The following is a 24,098-nucleotide window of genomic DNA, read 5'->3' as shown; positions in this document are numbered from 1 at the left end:
TGTGAAGCAAGTGGAGAAGCCTCTCCTTGGTGCTCACATAAAGGCGAATGAAAAGGCTTTGTGTTCTTTTACTATCCCACATCCTAATGACGTGCAATCGCGACCTTGGTCCTGCGGGAATGAAGATTGCCAGTGCCCCAAGTTACTGGCTTGCTCCCAAGAAATATGTAAACCATAAAGGTGGTTCTTGAAATGAAGAGCTTTGAAATAAGACATTGTCAGTAGATTGTAATGTAGTTAGTCATCTGGACTGACATAGGTTCTGGGTTGCAGCTTGCTGTTAAGGGCAAAGTCTTGTCCCTTATGAAAATCCTTAAAATAAAATTTCTTTTAAAAGCATGAGGTCATCTCATTCTGTGGAAAATTTGGTTAATTTGTCTTCCCTGCTGCAAGGTGTGCATAAATCAGACTGTGTTATGATAGAGGTGCTCACTGAAACAAATTCCTAATAAAAGAATAAACATGGAAGCAATCCATCTGTACCTTCCACATTCTTCAGTGACACTTTCCTTGAATCACAGCCTGGAAGGGAACTGGTGGGGTTGGTGGGGCATACCACTTGCTAGTAAGCACTGGGAAATGAGGAGATATCTTTAAGTTAATTCTGTTTCCCAAAAAGTAAATCAGATTCCCAGTATACTTTTATTTTGCCAAACTAATCCAGCCCCCACAGGTCTTTGCTTTCAAAAGGTAGGGCACTAAAGCAATGTGGAAAGCTCCTTCCATTAGCTCAGGTGTGTGTCATCTGGTCTTGTTGGTTGCAGTATAGTCCTGAATTTAGCTGTTGAAGCTGGCTACCCAGCGTGTTTATAAATACCTTTGTTAACCTCCTTCCCTGCTTCCTCTTCCTCCACTTCCAAGAAAATCCTGCCGTTCAAAAACCCCACCTTGTAGCATGTCCAAATATAAGCATGCCATTCTATCTAGGTTAAATTTTGCATAGGATTTGCCTGGGTTTGTTTCTGGATTGCAGTCTGTCTCATCCAACCAAATTATATTTTAATAACACTTGATAAAAGGATACTTACGACAAATTGCAAGGGCTTACAAGGTACTCCTTGTAAGCCATGGATGAAGCATAGCAGAGGCTTGACCAGTTTCATCCACATTTCCAAGTTATTGACCCTAAAAATTAAATTGAATACTGAAAAGTGTTTAGCTTTGAGAGTGTGGTGGTTGAGAAAGAAGAGAGAAATTTTTGTCCTTTAGGGAAGAGAAGCTACTCTAAAGGAGCTTTAGCACAGAATTGTACAGTGCCCTTTGATTTAAGACTTTTAAAGCTCAATAGACAAACCAGGAATTCTTGTTTGGAAGAATTATTTGCCACTGGTGCACAAGTCCACATCAGAGCTAAGAGTGGACCCAAAATTCAGGCTTTCTTGGCAGTGTGCTAGCCCTTAAGCACTATATTGAGCTTGTGTGAAGAAGGAGTAGCATGAAACTATCTCTCCTCTCCAGTGTAGCTGCAGTGCTTCCTGCACACTGACAACAAAGTGAGTCCTCTATAATAAATTCCAGGGACCTTATTTCTGTTGTTCTGCAGGTAGTGATTACAGAGTGAGGAGAAAGTTGTGGTAGCAATGAATGCCTTGTCACTGTCTGAAAGCTGCCTTGGCTTGTCTGTGCCTTTCCTGCCCTGGATCATAAGGACTCAGGCAAGTTCCTAATGAGTTTGGTCTCCATGTAAATGATGTGAACTGCAAGGAAGGATACACAGTACTCATCCACACTTCATGCCCATCCTGGGCTGTTTTCAAAAAGGCATTGCCATCATTGAATGGCTGCTGTTAGAGAAACCAGATTTTTGCGGTGTTTCACTACCTGCTCATCTGCTGCTGCTCTGTGTAGCTTGTTTCCCCACGAGGGCCCCTGTGTTGAATGATTAACACAGTCATTTGCCCTGGCAGTCTGGGACGGGTACCCAGAAGAGGTGGTCTGGAACCACGATGGGAAAAGGAGGAGGCTTTGTGCTTCTTCACCTATGTGAGTTGCCCAGAGGAGCCACCACAGACCCTCCAAGGTGTCACTTGTGCTGTGTCTGTGTCCTTGCTGGCTCTCACAACTCTGGCATAGCAGCACTGAGGTGTGACTTCCAGCTGGGCATGAATCCTGCCTCACCAGTCCCTTCCTCAGTAGGATCTGCTGGTGCACTTCCAGCCATGCCTCACAGTACTGAGAAACCTTTCAGAAACAGCATCTGTATGGGATCAGGGGGGTGTGGAGGGAGAGAGGGGGGAGGGTTGTGTAAACCATCTAAATAAAGGATCTCTAAATAAAGATTTGCTTCTGCCGTCTGTGGTTAATATTGATTTAACATATTTTTGCTACAATTCAATTTAGTCTTTACTCTCATCCAGCTGTGGGAGCTCTGGTTTGCAATTGCCTGTGCGATTAATCCTTTTGTGCATTTCTTTCATTGTGTGCATAGTGTCAACTCTCACCTAGCTCATCACATGCTGAAAAAATCCAGAAACCTGCCTTGTTTTCATTTGCCCTGTTGCACATACACATCAGTGGTTTGGGTTTTTTCCCCCAACAAAATTATCCAGGAAAACAATGCTGTAGTGTTAAACTTATATCCCTCCTTCCTTCCCCTTCTCCCACACCCTTCCATCCTTCCTAAACCCGTTAAAGGTATATATAATCATCTGGCTTTCCTGGCTTACTGCCCTGTTTTTTACATGAACAGCAAGGCACAACAGCACCTGTGAGCTTTATAAAGGTCTCATTCATCTGATGGGCTTGTGCAGCACTGGGCATGGGGAGGAGGAATACATGCAAACAGAGCAGGAGGAAATACTGAAGGTGTGCTTATGGGAGAAAATGAGCAGCACAGGAGGAAGGATGAGGGTTTTTTTGAGCTGAGGCCTTCTTTGCATGTTTGCTACAGCCTGAAGGAGAGTGCTCACCCAAGGCACCACTCTTAATTCTGCCACATACATGCACATTTGTGTCTGTAGATCATTGCCTCCTCTTGTCCTGTCAGCTCTGACTTCTGTCCTGTGCCTGCTGGGCAGGGACTGTCCTCTTGCTGCCTCTTGTGCTTGAGGGAGGTGACAGTGGAACACAATGTTTAACTTCATGTGCACAGTCACTCTTGTGTGTCAGCAGTCCAACAGGACATAATATTTGTTTGTTTACATGCAGGTGACCCTTCTCTTGCTTGCAGAGAACATGATTAATTAACTGAGGGGCAGTAATTCTGTAATCAGTAACCAGTGCAGGGTTACCAGCCCAGATGCATCAGCCTGGCTGTGCATCCACAAAAGCACCATCATGGGCATTTCTCCTTGCACAAGGGGAGGCTGTGCTGGTCCTCTTGGGCACAGAGTCCATTTCTGCAAGGAGCAGTAAGAGTTTGTGTTAATGAAGTGCCCGAGGCAGACACTGGATTTGCCAGTGGGAAGCTGGGCCTGAGTCTGAAACTCTGCAGAGCTGTGTCACCCCTCTAGAGTGAGTTCAGACTTTGGAGGAGGAGTACTTTAATTTGATGGGAAGTAATTAAAGGACTCTGGATTTTTCTTCCCCTCTGCCAGAAGAGAAGCACCATGTGGCCAGGGTAGGATGTGTCCCACCTTTTCATATCAGTGTTCCTATCATGTGCTGGGAGAAATAATCTGTGTATGATTCTGTACTACAGAATGTGCAAGGAGGATGAAGATGTGTGGTCCTTGATGGATGCAGCTCTGCTGTCAGAGCTTTGAGTGCTCTGGTTCCCTTAGCAGACCTCCCCTTGCTCCTGGGCATGGTGGGTTTGCTGTGCTGCAGTGGCACACAGGGCAGGGTGTGTGGTCAATTTGGCATACAGGTAGTGCTGTAACAGAATGGATTTTGTCCTGCAGTCACATTTTTACCATGGCTATATGCAGGACATCAGGAAAACAGTGTAGCTGACTCCCCTCCCACGCCAGGGTCAGGCCAGCTGTAGTTCTGGGTTAAATCCTCAACAGAAAACAGCATGGAGAGTTAGATAATGTGAGGTTGTAGAATTTTTTGAGAAGCTGTTATGTACTTTTTTCCCTTTAAAAACCTATCAGATAAATTTCTTTTTTAACAGAAGTCAGTGGAGCTCTCTTGCTATAAAATCATATTAACAAAGGTCATACTTGAACTCTGGCTTCTGGTATTAGTGGGGTTTTCCAGGTCTTTCTTAAGACTGTGTTCCTGTTGGTATATCAGTAAGAGATGAGCATTTAGAATCTCATGTAGTTTAAGAAACCTTGAAGGTATTTTCCACTGGATAAGGTTTGTTTTTGAGAACATATTGTGTTTGTCACAGGTTATCAGATCACATCCCTTATAACTTTCTCAAAAAAAGATCAAATTCTTAGAATAAAACAGCATAGAAAAAACCCATTTGAGTGTTTCCTATTATAGTGCCCCTTAACCTATCTGTCAAAGTCTTTTTTCCCTTGTAATATATATTTGCATAGTGCCTAAGTGCTGAAGTGCATTTTCCTGGTGTTATGGCGTGCATGAAATGTAACTCATTAAAAGTGCAGCACACCTTCTACAAAGGCTTAATACATGACTTAAGCACTACTTGGAGTTTAATGTAAGCCCTGTTTTGATGGGCTGAAGTAGGATACCTGCTGGCTCTTTGCACAGGGATTAATTTCACCTCTGAGGTTGGAGTTGCAGTTGATGTTAATAAGGGGATGGCTTACAGGGAAAGCAGGCAGCATGAGGACAAGTGTGGAGGCCCTGCCTTCAGCTGGAAATGGTAATAAGTGTGGTGGGCTAAATTTGACATGGCTTTTTTATAGCTTGTGAAATATAGGAATGGGTACGGTTGTGAGCATGTAAATGAAGGCATGTTTTCTGCTTTCCACTGCTTAGAATGCAGTAATAAACAGTAAGAAAGTCAAAGGTATGGATGGGAAAGAGAGTGTCAGGATAAGTCTGGGAATCTCCTGAGATGCCGAGCTCAATCCCCAGTGGCTGCAGGCACCCAAGTCTTTCCATAAACTCATAAAACTTTAAGGCTCCATCTTATTAGGTGAATTTGGCTCCTCTTTGCAAATAAGCTCAGTTAACACGTCCTTGTCTTCATGCCTCAAACCTCATTAATTTGAGGCAATTTATTTAGGAGACCAGTAAGAAATATGGTTAGGTAAGAAGTAAAAGGGCCAAAATATTCAGCAGAGTGGGTGGATCTCATATCTATGGAAACAGGAAAAAAAAAAGGATGGGAAGACTGATGCCTTTGGTAGAAAAGAGACAAGACACAAAAAGAGAGTAAGTGAAAGATGTAAGAAAGTGTTGTGTGATTTTTCGGTCCATAAAAACAAAGATGAGAAGACTTAAATTTTTAATTCTGTTTGCAGAATATAAATACCATGTTGAAGGGGAGGGGGTTTTTAACTTACTGATTATAGCTGGAAATCCAGGCACAGTCTCATGAAAGCTGAACACTGAGCAGAATCCAGCACTGTGGAGCAGTTGTGTGATATGTGACAGCCAACAGATGCAGAAAGCAAACATCTGTTGTATTGCCCAGCACCCATGAGCAGCTTTGTGCCTGAAGAACAGGGCAGGGTCTGCATTTATATGGTAAGACTGAAATTTCAGTGGGGAACGGAACATATCTGAGACTTCTGTGCCACCTCTATAGATTGGTTCCAAAGTGGGGAGCATGCACCCCAAAGGATGTTCGAAATAATCCATTAACATGCACAAAAAAACCACTTTTATACCTCTAATTATAAAAAAAATTAATGCTTCTTTACCTCACCCTTTCTTAATTTCCATTTTTGCATATGCTTTATAATGTACATAATTTGTTAATTATGTACTACATGTATATAATTTATAAATATGTACATACCATATGTCGGGGGGATGTGATCAAAAATGTTCCACTCAGAAACAGGAAAAGTAACTAATTGGTAAGATACAGTATGACAAGCTGGACAATGCATTTTTTAATGCAGACCTACAGTGTGCTGTGGACATTACTTCTCTGAAAGTCTTGCATAGGGATGTTCATCCATGAGAGAAGGCCAGTGCTAAAAGGTCTTCTTCAAACTGTTTTGGGATATGGCTGAGCACAGAGGTGAAAGTGGAGTGCTGGCATTGTCCATTTCTACGTCTGCTTAAAGCATTTATAAAGTAGGAGGTATTGGGAACATGATCAGTGTTGTCACAGTAAATTAAAGAAATGGGTTAAATCACTTATTTTTTATTTAATAAGTGATATTCATGTTGCCCACATTATTCACATGCTTCATCCTCAGTCATTCTGCCACCTCTATACCAAGGGCAAAATCCTTATATTGCCTTTTTGATGCTAAAGCTTATTGCTGCTTCCCAGAAGTCAGATTTTGTCAGCCCTTCTAATGCTCTGTGATACTTTTTTATTCTACAAGTACAGCCAGTTAACACAACCATATCAAACGAGATTACATGCAGAGTGGGTCTGATCCAAACCCCACTGAGGTCAGGGCAGAACCCCCATGGCCTTTAGCATTTGCTGGAAGGCCCAGGATACAGAGCTTGTTGAAATAGGGTGGTTGAGTGAGTCCCTCTCCCTTTTCAATAAGTTTGAGCTGTGCTAAGAGTTTTTCCCCAAGTGGGAAAAGGCAGATAGCAGCGAGTTTGCAGGCGTGCTCGTGCTGCCCTCCCTCCTGTCCCCCTCCTCCCTGCGCGCACTTGTATTTAGCGCAGAGGCAGACGCGTGGTTGTGTCAACTCACTGACATGAAGCAGCACATCTCTGATGAAACTGGGACTCTGTTTGATGTAGTTGCAGTCAAATGTGCTTGATTTGAATAAGATTTTTTTTTTTGAAATCTATTTTTATGCAGATTTTTAAAGCCTGTAAGGTAATGAGTCAATAAGACAGCTATTAACACTTCAATCTTTCTGATATCCAGAATAAGAGAAAGAGATGGATGAGATCTGGCTGTTGTAGATTTAGTCAGCTTTTCATGCTTCAGTTCAGTTAGCCTTGGTTTTATATGCTGAGTTTTGTGTTTGAGTAGTTCCAGATTTTTGCAAATGTGAGGTTCAACTACATGAAAGACTGTTTAGGTGTGCTGAGGTGTACTTCCTTCCTCCATTTCCACCTTTATATTTCTCTCATGATGTTTGTTTTTTGAGATAATTGCACAATAACTTACAGTAACCTAAAAAAATCATGTGATAGGACTGCTGCTCATGACTGTCCTCATGTTTCTCTGTATTGATCACATCAGGCTTGAATAATGAGCTTCAATTTTTCTCTTCAGTGCAGGCCATGGAAACACTATGTCCAATTATTTGATAGAAAAAACCCACAGAAAACATTTGATTTTATATTTTAGAAAGAAATTTTCTTTTTTTCTTCATGTATGGTCCTGGCATAAATGACAGACAACTAAATCTTTTGTTTATTTTGCTTGCCCCGTTCAGCGTACGATCGTAGTTATACTCACTGGGAGTTGCCTGTGTACAAACACAGGGTGCTATTGAATGTATGAAGTGCGCCTAACATTCACATATTGATGAATACTACATGTTCAGACTCACTAATTACACATGACAGTGCAGATAATTAGGGGTTTGTGTAGGCACGCACTTGGTGGAATGGAACAGACAGTTGTGAGTTTCAGCTGTGTGAAAATTGTGTCTCTACTCTTCAAATTACAGCTTTTGAGGGCTAAAGAAATTTTGTACACAGAGCAGGTAGGGCAGACCCAGCAGCTCACTTGTTGCCTCGCAGACGCTCGGCAGACAGGCAGCGTTCTGCTTCCTGCTGACTCGGCGTTTCTCAGGGGTGACCTACAGGCCTGTGAGCTGGTGGGATGCTCTCTCAAAGCCCTGTCCCCCTTTCTCAGACGCAGACAAATCCCTCATTGTTCATCTCATGCTTCCTCTCGTACATGTTCCCTTCTTTCTATACATTGTTATTTCTTCCTTGTGTTACTAGACAGCAGAGGTTTCATCTGGGTGTTTCTGTCAACTCTTCTGGCCAGTGTGATCAAAAGTTACTTCCTCTGCTGCCTTCAGGTACCTGTATTTGGACATATACATGTACCTAACATGATGATTTCTTTTTTTCTTTAGAAAAAGTTGTGTGCCTGCCACTTCCCTTTGTTTCTTGAGAATTTCTGTTCAATATCTGATTACGAGAGAGCCTCTTTATTTGGGTAGCTGAGTGTTGCTTTAGGAGCTTTGTCGTTTGACACCCAAGTTTTAAAAAATGTGGCTGCAGGCAGCAATGCAAACTATACAATTTTTCTCCTTTATAATGAGGGAAACACTGAAATACGTTTCTAATAAGTGGGGATAATGTGATGTGGAATATGCAGCCTCTGGGTTATTTCTTTTTGTTTTTTTAATTAAAGCCAGAAAAGTTGGTTTTGCTTAAGATCTTTGTAAGCTGAGAGTTGTGGCATACTATTTGTGTGCAGAACTGCTCTCTTGCTGCCTGAGCAGAAACAAGACCACATCCAGTTCACTGGCAAGGTGGATAAGCTGGGGCAGCCAATATGGATGCTGTAATTACTGCATACCTGGAGTTCCTTGGCTTCCTGAGCTGCCATGCCATCTTCCATAAGCACTAAATTATCTTTAAGAACAAAGAAAAGCTGCCATGCACTTGCAGCATTTGAGAGATGCAACCTATTTTATCACTAGCCACAACTTGCTAATGGAACAATAGGAAGCACAGCAGCCTGGGGTGCCTGGTCTGAGGATGTTTCATAGGGCTTCTGAGTCATCTCCCATCTATTTGTTGTAATGTTTCACCCACCAGGTGCAGGCAAGTCCCAGATGCTCTCTGACCAGCATGCCAACAGCTGTAACTGTAAAAAACTCGTTTTTGTAAGCTGAGCTGCAAGTAATTCAGATAAGCCAGCCCCCAAATTTTGTCCCATATGCCATATACTGCCATCAAACTCTTCCTTTTTTTTTTTTTTTTTTCATTTCAGATGCTGGTTTCTAACATCACAGGCCAGTCTGTTACTGCTGTGCTCCATAGCAAGAAAAGCTATGATAGGCTGGGTGCATTTGAAAACCTGTGCCACTGCTCAAGCAACCAGAGGCAAACCTGAAAAAAAAAAAAAGGGCTGTGCTCTGCTATAAAATACAGCTCTGTTCAAACAGACTTGCTCCAGAATCAAAAAGCAACTCTTCTTCTGCCTTTGACCTGTCAGGAGAGAAGAGTAATAACTCAACTTTAATTTTCAGGAGGTTTGAGCACACAGATGGCCTGGCCATAGTAACAAGTCTCAGGTGCAATACATGCTGCTAATTGAATAATTAATCCTGCTTGCCTGTGTCTCCTGAAGTAGTAAACCAGTGCAGGCATGGGTGTTGAAGGATATGTGGTCTCCTCAGGATGCTTGTGTTTTGAAGGTGAGACTAAGGTCTAGTATTATGACCAGGTTAGGCAAATGAACTGTTTCTCAGTTGATATTGGAGAGGAAAGTTTGTTAGAGATTCACTGTATCAATATGTCTTTTAGAAAGTGCTCTGTGTACTGGAGAGTGTGCTTGGGTGGCTAACTTTGAAATGGAAAGTTCTTTCTGCTTCTTTCCCCCTTCCTTAAAAGGTGCTTTAGGTTACTGGAAGTTATTGTAAGTTGGAAATGATTCTTTACAGCTGTTCATACATCCACACATGCTTATTTTTTCTGTACATCTAGAGGGTTGTACAGCATCCTCTAATGATGATGTGCTGGATTTGTAAACGTCAAATGGGTGACTACATTGTGGTCTGGCATCTTTGTAACTGTGCCCCCTGTGAACATTAAGAAATTTCTTTTTTTTTTTTTCCTTCAACGTATGACTATTTCCAGTTGTTGCCTGTATTTTTTTTAGATTTGATAATTATTTTTGATTTTTTTATTAAGACAGTGAAAGAATTTTGGAATGTTTTGTATCCCAAATTTGTATCCCAATGTATAAGGAAGAGAGAGAGACTTGTCTTTCCTCCTAGAGATTTTTGTGTTGTTTTTTTATAGCAGGCTACTTGTCCTGAAATATATGTGAGGAAACAATGTGGTAGGACCAGGTAACAAATGCTAGATTCTAATAAACATTTCAATACAGCAAAGCCTAAACATGTCTGGGACAGCTTAGCTAATTGTTGGCTGGCCTGGTGTCCTTGCTTAGGCTTCCATTCAAAGAGGCAAAGTATTTGTCTTTGCAGATAATCTGTGGGCAATTTCTATGCAAAGTCTTTTTGTAGCTGCCTTTAGCTGTGTGACTGTATTGCTGTGGAAGGGGCCAGTGCCATGACTTTGTCACTGACTTGTATTGGTAGCACAAATCCCTCCTTGATGGGAGAGGAGCAAAATAGTCCTTCTTCCATCATAGCAAACCACAGTTAGAGCAATAGTTTATCACTTGTTTATGTATAGACCAGAATGAGCTATGCTTCTATCTAGTTTGACTTCCTGGTTTTTAAGGCTCTGTATTTTCCTTTTGACTTTGTAGGGGGAAGTGTGGTGTGGGATTTTTTTTTTTTTGGTTTTGCTTTTTTTTTTTTCGTTGTTTAAGAAATTAAGAGGATTCTTAAAGCTGAAAGCTGCAGCGAGTCCATTAGATTTCCTGGTAGACTGTTTTAATTTTTACATGCCCTTAGCTCCAGGAAATGACATCTGAATTTAGGATTTCATTTCTGAAATGTATACACCCAACTCTGTGAATATTTTGGCTTTGTCCTGGAAGATGGGGAGCTGCTTGCTGTTAGAGGTTGTTCCAGTGTATTTGTAGGCAGTAGTCAAGGCACTTCTCAACTTTCTGTTCAATATACTGTAAAAGCTTGCTTTATTTTCTCTTCCCCATCCTTAGATGTCTTTCAAAATGTCCTTTGAGCTCCCCCCACTACTCCCATGCCTTTCCTGAGCAGTTCTTTGTGTAGCAGTATAGTAGTTGTTTCCCCAATGCCCCACGTGTTGTTTCCTCACTTGCAGCTGGTGGCCTCTTTTTGAGAAGATGCTGTGGTGGGGTGGGGATCAGTCTGTTCTCTCAAGGAACAAGTGATAGGACAAGAGGAAATGGCCTGAGGTTGTGCCAGCAGAGGTTTAGGTTGGGTATTAGGAACTACTTCTTTATTGAAAGGATTGCCAAGCACTAGAACTGGCTGCCCGGGGATTCCACCATCCCTGGAGGAATTTAAAAGGCATAGACAGGGTGGTTGGGGGTGAGATTGGTGGTGGTGGGTTGATGTACAGTTTGCTGGCTTAGTGGCTGTGTCAGCTTGAGCAGGGTTCAGATGAACCTTGAGAAGGCAGGAAGAGGGAATATGGAGAGGTGGGTTGTAGGAAGAATGCACCTTTTTTCAGCAGCAGTCAGCTCTTTGATTGCCTCAGCTGCCTCCTGAAGTCCTGCTGTAATAGATGACCTGCTGCCTGAATTGTACCCTTAGAAATGCCATGGCCAGGGTGGATTGGTCACTGTTCAGATGAGTGGGACCATTGCTGGTAATGTTTATGCCCAATAGCTATCAAACAGCTGCTGGAACAGATTTCTGACAATGAAGTCCTGTGGCCATGCCTATGGCCATGGCTCTATGGTAGCAGGATGCTACAGAGAGGCTGTGGACAAATTCCTTAGCACAGAAAATCTGGGGTCGGATTTAAGTAGCTGTAACTAATTTCTTTTACTTTTAAGTAAGAAGCTATGTCCGTAAATCTTCCTAGTAAGAGTCCTGTGGATCAATACCTCATGATTAGGGGTCCCATTTTGTGGACAAGGATTGAGCTACTTTTAACTTTTCTAGGTTGGTGTCATGTTAGTTCTCTGTGTAGTGTGTAAAATGCCTTTTTGTGATCTTGTTTTTCTAGCACATTGGACTAGCTCAAGCAGATGCTGTTGGGAGAGTTGTAGTTATCATTCATACCCATAAACTTGTCAAGAAAACTAACCCTAAACCACCCCACCCCAAAATGAAAGGCTCATTTGACAATATTGAAAGGCATTTAATTACGTTCTCAATTATTTCTTCTCAAACTTTGTGTTAATAACATTCTAAAATTATACTTCCATTATTTCACATAAGGATGATGTTAGGTTTATTGTTACCTCTGTTTTCCTCTTGCCCCTTTAGATTTTGCCATTATGCTGCTTGTCTTTCAAATGCTCTGAATTTTGCTAGTGTTAAAAATCAATATTGTTGGTGCAGAGGTCTGTAGCCATTTTGTTAGGTGTATGTTATGTGATGCTACTTAATTTTGAAAATGTTCATCTTCAGCAGGTTGCTACCTCATTTTTTCTTCAGTTATGAGTTGTACTTTTTCTATTACATAGGTGCAAGAATTTATTTCTGGAAGTTTTGTCTGAATATTGATGCCTGTAGATGAAAGAGAGAAATCAATCAATCTTCTAAACCAGTTCATTAAGTCATTCACCCAATTCCTTTCTCACATAGCTTCCATTTTCCCCTTTTCACTTCTGAGAATCATGAAGGGTGGTGGTTTTTTTTTGGTGGGTTTTTTGTTTGTTTTTGTTTGTTTTGTTTTGATTTTTTTTCTATTTATCTCAAGGACAGGGAGGTTGCCATGATTGGGGGCCTTTACTGCAACTTACAGCTCCTAGGCTAATGTGTAGTCATGGATGGGTTCTGGTCCTTTGCACGGGTTGGAAATATCAGGAATTGAGAAGGATTAGGTTCTCCAGTGGGCAGCCCAAATAATAGAATAGAACAAAACTAACTGGAACTGGTGGGACCATAACATGGAATTTCTTCAGCCTTGCACATTAAGCTTTCCTTGAACAATGTTCAGTAAGGGAGCTCCCCAAGGAGGAGGAAATCAGTCCATTCTGGAGGGGGATGGTATGGATGATGTATAGCAGGGTATCATCCACACCTCTGATGCAGATGCATGTATGAGGGCGAGATTAATGTTAAAGATGGATGTTCAGAGTGAAAAACCCATCAGTGGTGTATAGTAACCCTTGTGGAAAAAACATTAAGAATGGTTGAGTGTTAATTTTGCTCTGTGGGAAAATGAACAGATTTAGAGTGTGTGTATGTATGCACATGAATGTAAATATATGGATATATAAATAAATATAGAAGTACAGTTTCCTAAGGGATTCAAAAGTATCTCAGCTTGAGTTAGCTATTCCTAGTGTAGTGTCAAGTAAATAAAGCAGCCACTGTGCAATGTGGTGTGCCAGAATGGGACTGCACCACCTTATGTGGGCCTTTTCATTGCAACTCCAGTTTTCACTTATCACTTGGGGAAGACATTAAAAGTAAAGATTATCTTTGGAGCTCTGGTAGTGGCCAGGGAGGGTTACCTTCTTCCAGGTTGCACATGGTCTAGACCTGTGCACCACTGTGCTTTACATGGTTTGAGGAGCTTTTGCTAATGCTTTCCTAAGTGTCTTTTTTTTCCATATTCCTCCAATTTAAAGTTTTCTATCCATTGCCTTTTTTTTTTGGCTGATTGGATCTTCCTATCTAGCCTCTTTTACATCAGGCACTAAACTTCAACTCCCCAGAGATAAGTAAAAGTATTTTTCTTCAGGCATCCAACTTCATGTCTTGCAGTTAACTCCTTGGAGACAAAAAGTAAAGCTGGAAATAATGGTACAGATCTGTAATGAGCCTTAAAAAAAAGTAATTGTTTTAGCTAGGAAAAGAAATACACAAATTCAGCTGCAATAATTAATGTATTTCATAATATCAGAGTCTCTTCCTCATATCTTGCTGAAGTTGATGTTGAGATCTTGTATCCCCTCTCCAGTAGGTAGGTGACTTCTCTGAGACTTCATCTGCCTAAGAGGCCCTTTCCTTTCCCGCAACAAGCCTCTTGCTTCCTCCCAGGATTTCTGTCATTTGTATCACATCTTGCTCTCATTTTCTTCTGCTCTCAATCCTAGTTCTGTTTTCAGCCCTTTCATTTTTTTATAAACTTTCTAATCTCTTTTAAAACTCCTGTGCATCATCATCTATTGTCTTTGTTCTGCCTTGGAAAAGAACACTGATCTGCACCCAGGTGCTTGCAGAGAGCATGAAGAAAACCAGCTTCTCTGGGCTTCAGCTCTCCTCTTGCCTCTCTTGAAGGCGAATTGCTCATGCTAATGACTCGCTATCGTTACTTCCCTGTGGAATTTTAGTTCCTTGTGGTAGTTAAAAAGTAATCGAATGACAGTGCGCAATCTTCCCTCCACTTTAGGGGACCTGGTGCTAATGATTTATTTATCATTTTTGTTTCAGCAGGAGCAGCGAACCCCTGTCAAAGATCAGGGCTCTGCTGTGCACATGAAGGGTGTGCGATGTAATGGAAAGATGGTCTCTGTCTCGGTGAATTTGCAGTTGAGGCATTTTGCTTTCATGTGCCAGGAGCGTTTGAGGCTGTTTGACTGGAGGAGAGAGGGTGAGCTGGGACAAGGGTGCAATAGCAGGTCCTTTGAGAGAAGCTGGGAAGGGGGTGTTTAATGGATTAGTACGCTACATTACTCGTGCGGCGGTATGTCAGATGTTAAAAACCCCGGAGTCAAAGGGACAGCCAACAGTAATAGACTTTTCCATTGTTAGCAGGGAGCAATAGCTACAAATTGCGTCCAGGAGCCTGCCAGATACACAGGTTGAGAGAGAGCACGACCAATAGAAGAGCAAAGACTCTTCATTAAAATTAGTTCTTCCTGTCATGTGCACAACTGCTTCACGGAGAGGGGACTGTGGCTGTCTGGATTATGGAAGATCCAGACGAGTGGGCTGTGGAGTAAGCTGTCATGTGCTATGACACCGAGTAATGCAAATCAACTCTGTTCCAGGAAAGCCATTTCCATGTCAGCCTCTACATGAAAATTATCTGACTTGAACAAGGGTTTCTTTATGAAGTTAAGAGAATTATTCCTAAGTATTTGAATTTGTCTCTGTCATGGAGAAATGGCCAGAATGGACTTCAAAGTGCAGTCAAAAGATGAGATAATGTGAAACAAGCACTTTTTTTTTTTTAATAGCCAACAGCCCAGAGAGAGGAGCATGTCAGCTTAAAAAGTTTATTTCTGTCTGAACCATCCAACCTGCTGTTTTACAAGTAATGCATGGTGTTACTGCATTTTTCAGTGATTAAAGAAGTAAAACACCTCTCAGTCAATTTTGCTCTGGGTTTGGCATTTCATGCATACCCAGTGTTGCCATTTCTGTGTGTAATCAGTTGCTCAGTCTCCTTAGGCTTGAATGGGTGATTCAGAGCTCCAGGAAACCCCAATTGCCTTTGTTTTGCTTTTAATCTGGATGGCACTTGGGAGTAACACTTGAGCCTGCTTTTTTTAGGCAGTTTTCAAGTTCAGAGGATCTCCTTGAAGTTTGCTTCCTGCAATCCTTTCATCCAGTCTGTTTGAAATTCTGCTTTTCCTTTGGCTTTGTTTGGCATCTATTCAACTATCTTCTGTTTTGTAGGAACGATTTTCTGCCTTTGTTACTGGCCCACGATAGCTTACTCGGGCTGGTGACGGTGGTAGACTATTTAAGCACACTGAAAGGTGATTGAAATAATTTCACTGCTCCTCCTGTCTCATGCCTGTAGTTGTTAAAGAGAGTTCTCCTTGTCCTGGGGTAGGGAGTAGGCTATGCATATTCCTTGCTCTATCTGCTGTGTCTTTATAAGGTGAACTCACATTATGGAAAGGACAGAATTATTCGACTTTTCTGTGAGCTCAACTCTTGTCAGTCCACAGGTACTCAAGAAGTCATGAATAAGATGCAAAGGAAAAAAGGAGGCTGAGTTTATTTTTTTTATTGCCACACGGCTTTGAACCCCACTTCTGTGCTTCCTCTCACTGTTCATGTGTGCATGAGCCCTGAGGTTGGGAGGATTTTCTCTTCTTCCCTTCAGAAACTGATGATATTTCTCCCTGGTGACTCCAGTGCTGTGCTTTGCTTTTCATGAAAGGAGCTGCATACACCCTTTACTTTAATTCTAGTTAAATCATGCAGCAAAGCAGAGCTCTGGACTTGCACTATTTAGATGCGTGCGAGGTAGCTACTCTTGTTCAATTCTGAGGCTTTGCAGGCAGCACCAGTGCTATTCCATGATGCAGCAGATTGTTATTTGTTCCTTGATGCAGTCTCACTTCCAGTGGGTCTTTCTATGCCGCTTCGTGCGCCTGGGTCAGCCACCTGCCAGGACATGGGATCACTCCTACAGAGGTGCTTGTGCTTCCTCAGTACTCTAAAGATTTGAAAATGAAATGTGTCTGTGTGAAGTACAATTTAATAGTTTGTGGTAGTGGGGTTTTTTGTAGTTGTCATTATATGGAAAGGTGAGAGAAATGGGGGGAATGAAAATCTGAGCAAGAAAGATAAAGATCTTATCTCCTCATGGCATCACACTACTCCTGGTTTTCAAGTCATGGGGAGCAGGGCAGTGTCTCAATTACTAATTTCAAGTTTATTATACGCTGTCTGGTATGTACAGACATTAAAACATCTTTGCTGTAATTAAGGGCCAGATAACATTGTCATTGTCACCCCTGTGCTATAATGGATTAGACCCTGCATAAAAGAACTAGCTATGAGCTGAGATTTTATGTGTGCTCTCAGACTGAGAGCCAGCACTTCCTTTATTTTAAGTCTGGCTTACTTAATTATAGGTAGGTCTGCAAGCACCACAAATTAAGGTTGTGTGATGCTCCTGTTATACAACTCTATTTTAAATTGCTTATTGCTTTATCAAACTCTAAGCAGTTAGGATTGAAATTTTCCGGGGCTGCTGTCTGTCTTAGTTGAAATTATTGAAAATTTTCAGTTAAAATGAGCTCCATAATTTCTGAGACAAATGCAAAAGAAAAATGTTTGGTTTTATTTTGGGAATCTCTTAGGGATTGAGGTTTTTTTTTCCATTATCTTATTATTCTTAAGAAGTGATATTCTGATTTTTATATTAGCTTTAAAGCAGGGTTTCAATATTTCCTGAGAGCAGGTGGGCTTTTGTCACTGGGTGTACTTTTTGCTTTTCTCATGCAAATTTGGGCAAATTGTAAGTGTTTGGAAAATTACAGTTAGCACACGTTCACTGGAATCTTTTCTGTTGATATGTAATTTAAAGCTAATGTTTCTGATTCTGTCTTTGCTAAGCATAGTCCCACCCTGTGTGTGTGTGAGGCTGACCAGGCAGCAGGTCCCTGAGTGCAGTTGGTTGCTGTGAGTGCAGGGACTGAGAGAAGCCTTTCTGTAATGGATGCTGTTGGGGTGTCATAGCAGCAATGAGATTTGGGCACAAAAGCTGCAAGTGGGGAGCCTGTGCAAACAGTCTGTAGGAATGAGGTTAGGCAAGGAGAAATTGGGATAAATTGTTGTTGGAAGGAGGGCGAATGGCCAATACAAACCAGTGTGGGACTGTGTTGGGAAGGGATCATTTGGGGAGCTCATGATAGGAGGACATGCAGGGTCTGGGTGAGGGTGTCAGTGCCGTCAGTTCCAGTGGGAAGCAGAGGCTGGAACAGGTGGCAGGTCCATGGGTGAGGAAGAACAGGGTGTGGCAATACTGCCAGAGGAGCAGGTGAAGGCTCACTTGTAAGATGTTAGCACCCAGCAAGAAGCCTAGCATTTTAGTTTGGGAACTCTTCAATTTTGCTGGTTTTTCCCTTTGAGGAAGTATTGAGAGACTCTCTGGCAGGCTGTGCCTCACAGCTCCCTTGTGTGAAAGACAACCTGCCTCTTCCGTCAGCTCTTCCATTAGCTCACTTGGCAAAGGTCTCTGCCATAGTCTAGGGTCTTTTGATGACCCCTGTGGATGCAAAATGATGCAATGTGATGTATTTTTAATGAGGGTTTTTTTTTTTTCTTTAAATGAAAACTTTCAAAGAAAATTGTATTAAAGACACATTATTGAGGTTGTGAAGTCAAGCCCACACAAGTTAGGAAATGCCAGAACAAAGTCGGGCTGTGGACCATTAATTCAGGCTCTCTGAGCACCATTAAATGATCTCTGGTGCTCTGATCGTGTATGTCTCTGGTCAATAGGACCTCTGCCACTTTCAGTGCGCTAGATGGATGGTGGCTCCTTGGTGTTAACTGAAAAATAAATAAATAGAATTAGTTCATGTGCTGTGTAATCATGAGGTATGAGCATTTATCCAGAACTGTCTCTAGGGAGATGAGTTGTCCCTGCAGTCTGTCACCACTGCTCATTTGAGATTGCAAGGGGGAAAATGCATGGAGTTTGCTCCAGTTTCTTTGTCACTGCTTTGGTACCTGCCACATGTATGCTGACAGGCTGGTCTCAAAAAAGGGGATAGGACTCTGTTCCCACCTCACCTTCAGTTAAGGGAGATGTCTCTGGCCCTGAAGAACTGGGAGGCACTGAGCCTCTTGAAGCAGTTTTGTTTTTCCCAGGGCTGTCCTGGCAGGGTGTGAGGTGATGCAAACCTCGTGCCAGCTGGTTCCTGATGGCACTGACTGGCTCTGCCTGTGCTGTTGCTGAATGTGGTACGAGAGCTGAACTCTAAAACCGGTTCCCTGACAGCAACAGACACCAGGCAAGTTGTGTGGTAGACCACAATTCCATGGAATAAAACATGAAAGGCAGCTGAGATTGCTAGGCTCTAGAGGGAATGCAATGTGGCTTTGCCTGTGCCTACACCACTACTTGATGTGCTGCTAAATAACTTTTTGGGACTTCATCCACCACAACACTGCAACCCCTTTTCGGCCCTATGAAATAATGGGCCAGTGGCCCATTAGTATCTTCTTTATGTCAATGAAAAGCCAGAATGATCAGGCTCCCAAGCAGACTTTTCTCTCTCAATTTAAAGGTGAAACTGCTTCCTGCATCTGTACAATTCTTCCTGGTGTGTAGGAACTGCTGAGTTGCATACAAAAACTGATGCTGTGTTTTCTGCAAATGGAGTTGCATCACTAGGATATGAACTTGCATAGCATTTAGGAAGGCTGATAAGTTTAAAATGTCATGTCCTTTTCATTGATATGTCCATTTGCAAAATTAAGAGATGTAATTAGTTGAGGAGAGAAAAAAAAGTAATGAAATTTTACTATTTTCTGAGCACTGTGTTTCTAGCAATGCACCTGTTTTTGCAAACCTCAGTCTTCGTGGCTGAAACAAGAATATCTATGGCCTTGAGGTGGTACCATTTTCTTCTGTATGCTCCACAATATCAGTCTGAATAAACAGGCACTTGAAGAAACCGCTCCTTAATAAAGGTATGGTGCCAGTGGTCCTAGGGAGTGACAGGATAGCTTTGTGTGTGGTTAAGGCAGCAGGGCTGGGACGTGAGCTGTGCTTAGCTATCAGCTCTGACCCAGCTGTTCCTGCAGACATCAGGTATGGCCTCATGGATGCACCAGACCTCAGATCTGCTGTGGACAATCCTCCTGCTGAGGAGACTCCTCTTTGTGGTCACATGGGATGGAGCTCCCACCTCCTTTCCCAAGGTTTTACACTGCTCTAAGGAGCCAACAGCCTCTGCTGCTGTTGGCCTCCATGGTTTTGTTTAAAGGTGTTGAGCCAACAAAGAAGGGCTGAAGCTGTGGATTTATGACTCTTGTTCATTTGCTCTTTCTTTGGAAAAGTCACCGCCCAGTGTGAAGAGGTTGCACTCTGAGAGAGGTGATGAAATATTGTCATTGACCTGCTGTACAGACCATCTGTCTCTCGCAGACCTGCTCTGGAATATGGTGAAGACTGTTGCTTTTTCTGTCTGGGCTTTTTCATTTAATTGGCCTTGATTCACTGCTAATTTTTTAGACCTTAAATCAAAGCAACGCCCAAAACTTCAAATACACAGTGACAACCTGAAGCCTTATTACAACCAATCCCTTGAGACTATCAGTTCTCTTAAGAGACATGAAGGTAATTGCTTGACAGACCAGAACAGTATGGATTAAAAGATGACTGTTAGCAGATAGATGAGGCATAAATTTAATATTGGGCATATAATCTTGCCTTTTCTGCACACTATTCCTGATGTATTAGCAAATATTTCAGTGAAATAATATCCTATGATCATTTAGGTCTTGCACCTGGAAAACATCTGCCCATGTGGAGGCAGATGGTGAAAGTGTGTGCAATGTCTTTCTTTTTCTTGTGCAATTATGTCAAAATTAAGGCTCTGTGAGTGCGTGCAAGTGATTAAGGAGAGCAAGTGTTATATGGAAGTTCTCATTATCCCTGAAACTGTTATCATGGCCCTACAAATTCATGGTTAAAAAGTACAGATTTGTTGAGCTTGAAAATCAAATTGCAGTACTCAAATTTCCTTATCCCAAACTGACTAAAGTGTCTCTTGAAGATTAATTTCAGTTCTCTCTTAGAGGTACACTTGTGGATATTCAGTATCTCTTTTTGGAGGTATAGTAATAATTCCATAATTCCACTCCATTCCAATAATTCTGAGCTTGATATTCTACACATCCAAGTGTATTTTTGTTCAGCAAATCCCTCCTTTTCCACCAGAGGTACTGCTGGGTACCAGTAAAGGGCAATTTAGTAGCCTGTGTTGACCAAGGAAGAGGGTCCTTCCCCATTTTTTTCTCTTCAGTTTTTGAGAGACTGTCTTTTGGGGATGGACAGCAAATTTAATTTTGTGGGTTTTTTTGTTGTTTTTTCTTTCAGTTACTACACTTTCTGAGGTAATAATCAGCACAGGCTATATCCTTCTGGGATGGTATCACTTTGACTGCAACACTCACCCACTTGCAAGATCTGTTTTCTGTGTGGTCCTTTGTCAGAATGGGACCAAATAATGATTTTCTGCCTCAAATATTCTGAGGAGCAGACAAGAGGAATGACTTATGTGATGGCAGCTCTCCAGTGACCCTGCTGCAGTATTCATAATGCAACATTTCCCAGAGAGGGCTGAGACCTGAAAGTCTGTAGCCAGCTTTGGGATGATGTTTTGGTCAGACTGGGCTCCCCAGGATGCTTGTATATTTTGTGTATTTTTTCACAAGCCATCATTGTAATGCTGTGGAGGCTACCTTTCTTTTGTGCATTATCACTACTTTGTGAGCAAAATACATCCCAGTGTTAACCAGAATCTAGTATGGGAATACGTAAATAGAGGCAAATAGGTAAAAATGCATGGCAATTGTCTCTTGTTTGGCAGGAATGATTTCCATTATCTCAGCAAAATACTTTGTTTTCCCAGTCAGTCTTGCAAAATAACGCAGCTCCCAATTCCCAACAATGAGATTAAATAACATCTCTGTGTCCCAGTTTATAGCTTTTTAGATATTATTAGGTTGTGTATTACTTAGATGTAGAAGGAATGATGCACTTTCTGTATTGGGAGAAATTTGGGGTAATTTCAATAAGATGTTGAACTCCACAAAGCAGAATTGGAAACTCTGTAATCTTGTCTGCTACACAAATTGATCACCCTTAATGGTAGACAGCATAATACTTTTCTATCAGTACTGACCTGGCTGGACAGAGGGCTAGTTCTGTTGGTTATATGTCCTTCACAACTTCTATTGTTTATCTGTTTCTCTCTCTTTTTAAAAAATTTTTTTGAATGGTGTTTTGTGAAGAGAAGTTAGTATTTCAGAGAGTTTGTATCTGCCATGTTGGCCTGCAGGAATGAATTTGGCATAACTTCTTTTTAACAGTTGTGTTTAATATATGCAGAGAGCATTTTGCTCTCAGAGGTCATTCGAATGTCTTCAAAGGATTTCTGAATTGTTTATTGATCTACTTCATTGCTGATGTTCCTCTGGTTCTTTTTGATGTCTTGTCACTTAATTCAAAATGTAATGCCAAGCTTTAAAATTAAGGGTTGTGCAGGAAGCTGTACTTGTGTAAATATTAGGGTATGTTTCTCTTTTGAGTGAGAATGTACTAGATTGTCCAGTAAATGTTGCTGTCATCAGAGTTTTATCCTTTTCATGCCCCTCACTTCACATAGATTCATTCCTCTCTTCCTCATAAGAAAGCTGAAGTGTCTGGGGTTTTATCTTTTAGGTTTTATAAAAGTCTAATCTCTTATTATGCAATTAGAAGCTTACAGACTAGTTCTCTGATTAAGAAAATAAATTTGATTAATTTTGTTCCCTTTCCTTTAATGTTTCCCATGTATTTCTCTTACATTTGTTAAATATACTAGCTTAAAGTGTCTGTGAATTCCCTCCCTCCAACCCCCCCTTATTTCAAAGGTCTATCACCTTTTGAAGCTTTTTACACTTCTGGAGTAGAAAATCATCAGTGGTAAGGAGTTCCATAGATGGTATATTTATTTATTTATTGAAAAAGTGTTTATTTTTTGATCCTGCCACCTAAATATTCATTTGTGCATTCTCATACCATATTTTAAATTTTTGAGTAATAGCTCTTAATTTATTTTTTAAACTGTGCATGATATATTAAATATATTTGTCATAACCTGCATCAGTTGCTTTTTTCCCCCCCATGATTAAGATTAGCCTGTTAGTTTATTTCTTGTACAGAAGTGGTTTCATATCTTTGGTTATCTTGGTCACTTCTTAGGTTAAATCAAATGCAAAATCTAGAAATAGAGATACTTTCTAGTCCACTGGCTGATCTTCTGCCATCAGTGTGTAGCCACAGCAACAGCAGGGGGTTTCCTGGTACCAGATAATTTTTTGTGGAAATGTAGAAGTGTATTAAGTGACAGAGTGAGAAATAAGACTTCCCACTGGTGATGAGGCAGACCTGGAGCTGTTTCATTTAGATGTACAGCTTCTCCAGACAAGTGTCTTTGCCTTCGAGGCCACCCTGCCTGTTTGCACTTGCCCACCTGCTAGCCCACCTTCCCATCCCAGCAACAAAACCCGGGCACTGTTTTCCCAGTGCCCTCAGGATGCAGCTCTGAGTTACTGGCCAAGGGTATGTCATGGAGGTGCTGAGTGACCAAATCACATAAATTGGCCTGTTTAGAGTTATCAGCCTCTTCTGGCTCAAAAGGCAGAGGTTTGTGCCACAAAGCTGTCAGATTCATGTATTGCTGGTGTTCGCTGCGTGTTATACAGGACAATTTTTCTTTTCCTTTTTTTAAAAAAGTCCATAAGCCACTCTTTCCCCTCTCTCTCCCCCCCACCCAAAATACTGAGAATGAGTGGAAATATTGCAGAGATGGGGGGAGGCTTTTAATAGTTAAAGCTGCAGAAAGTAAGCTGTTGCATTAGAAATGGTCAAAGTTAAGGCTACGTGTGCAGTGTTAGATCCTTCTTTTGTGCGTGCTGCCCCATCAGTCTTTGGGCACTTGCATACTGTTTTCTTTTCTGTAAAACATCAGGTATTTCAACAACACCAGAAATGCTGTAAAATCATAGAGTAGAGCTAGATATGTTTATTGATGAGATTCTTTTTTTCTCCTGCTGGCTTCACCCTTTTGTCGTTACATTTCAGTCTGTAACTTGATGACACTGCTGCTCTCTCCCATCTCATTGTAAACTGCCATTCCCTACCTTTGGAAAACCTACTTCAAATGTAACTGAATAAAAAGCAGTGGAGAAAACCACATTAGGAGGGGGAAAAAGGAAAGCAAATCCTCAGCTGCAGGAAGCTGACAGTAATGTTCAGAAGCTGACAATGATGAACTGTTCATCTAAGTATAAATAGTCTTCACAGTCTCTGTGTTTCTTGCCTTGTGAAACAGTACTCGTTATTTTTTTTTTTCCTTTTTAAAATATTTGGTGATCACATCATTTACTTTGTCTAGTGTGAGCCTCTGTTGCAGTCACTCTTCACTTTGCTGTACATGAAAACCAGGAGTCTACAGACGGTCTGGTGTGCAGTGAAATGAGCAGTTAACTGTACCCCAGACTGGTGTTTTGTGATCTGCCATGTATTTTACAGTGAAAACATCAGGACAGAATGCTGCAAAATTGACAGGTTTTCAATGACAGGGATTTTAATCTTTTTCACTGTTTACATACTGAAGATGAGGACTTTGCCTCACACAAAGACACTTCAGGAAGATTTCAAACAGCAGCAGCAGCAAAAAAAAATCTTCTCTTTGGGGATGAAAATGTATCATGTAGGCTGTTTTGTCATTTTAAAGTTAAAACATTTCTTTTCCCAAGAGTGTTAGCTGAGGAAAATCTCATATTTTTTAAAGCTGTTAAGTAGCCAAGAAATCAATAATACATATAAAATGTGTAATAAGTGTTGACTTCTGTGCCTTTACTCCATGATACCTTGTCATACTTGACACAGTGTCCTTGCATAGACTGAAT

General features: G+C 41.4%; 1 protein-coding gene across 3 annotated transcripts in view; it reads left to right on the top strand.

The window, feature by feature from the left end:
* The window catches only part of TBXAS1 (thromboxane A synthase 1), a 230,748-nt gene that overhangs the window by 29,446 nt on the left and 177,204 nt on the right, over positions 1 to 24,098 (top strand). For 2 of the 3 annotated variants that reach the window (XM_039708349.1, XM_039708348.1), the window contains exon 1: positions 9,284 to 9,338. The exons of the other annotated variant lie outside the window; for it this stretch is intronic. The gene's annotated coding sequence lies outside the window, so the exon portion shown is untranslated. Of the gene's footprint in view, positions 1 to 9,283; positions 9,339 to 24,098 lie in introns of those variants that run through there. 3 annotated transcript variants of the gene reach the window in all.

The sequence above is a fragment of the Passer montanus genome, unplaced genomic scaffold (genome assembly GCF_014805655.1).
Source record: "Passer montanus isolate IOZ18808 unplaced genomic scaffold, ASM1480565v1 scaffold20, whole genome shotgun sequence".
Lineage (NCBI taxonomy): Eukaryota > Metazoa > Chordata > Aves > Passeriformes > Passeridae > Passer > Passer montanus.
Note: the sequence above shows the minus strand (reverse complement) of the source record. Positions and strands in the feature narration are given on the sequence as shown.